Raw genomic sequence first — 431 nt, 5'->3', positions numbered from 1 at the left:
AAATTATGAAAATCCTAGATTATGAATCTAAATTAGTCAATTAATTACGATCTAAATTATAATCCTAAGAATTACTGAAAACTATAAAAGGAAAAATTAAATTAGGCAACAATATAATAGTTAACAATTAAATTACTCAAACATGGAAACAAAATAAAATCCTAATCTACCAAAAATAAAAGATTACAAAATCAAATCACAATTACTTCTAAAACACAAATTCTAAAAGTGTGAGATTTTTTTTTTTTTCAATGGGTAGGATATGCCGATATGGAAATTAATTAAAGGCAAAGGAACGAACACAAATGACTAAAAACAAAAACAAAAACAAACTAAAATAAAATAAAATAAATGCACGTACATATAAAAACCAATAAATGAAACACCTAAAACAAACACCAAAAAAAAAGAAAGAAATTTTTTTTTTTTTT

The sequence above is a fragment of the Morus notabilis genome, unplaced genomic scaffold, assembly GCF_000414095.1.
Source record: "Morus notabilis unplaced genomic scaffold, ASM41409v2 Scaffold238, whole genome shotgun sequence".
NCBI classification, from domain to species: Eukaryota; Viridiplantae; Streptophyta; class Magnoliopsida; order Rosales; family Moraceae; genus Morus; species Morus notabilis.
The sequence above is the reverse complement of the archived record's forward strand: the minus strand, read 5'-3'. Positions refer to the sequence as shown.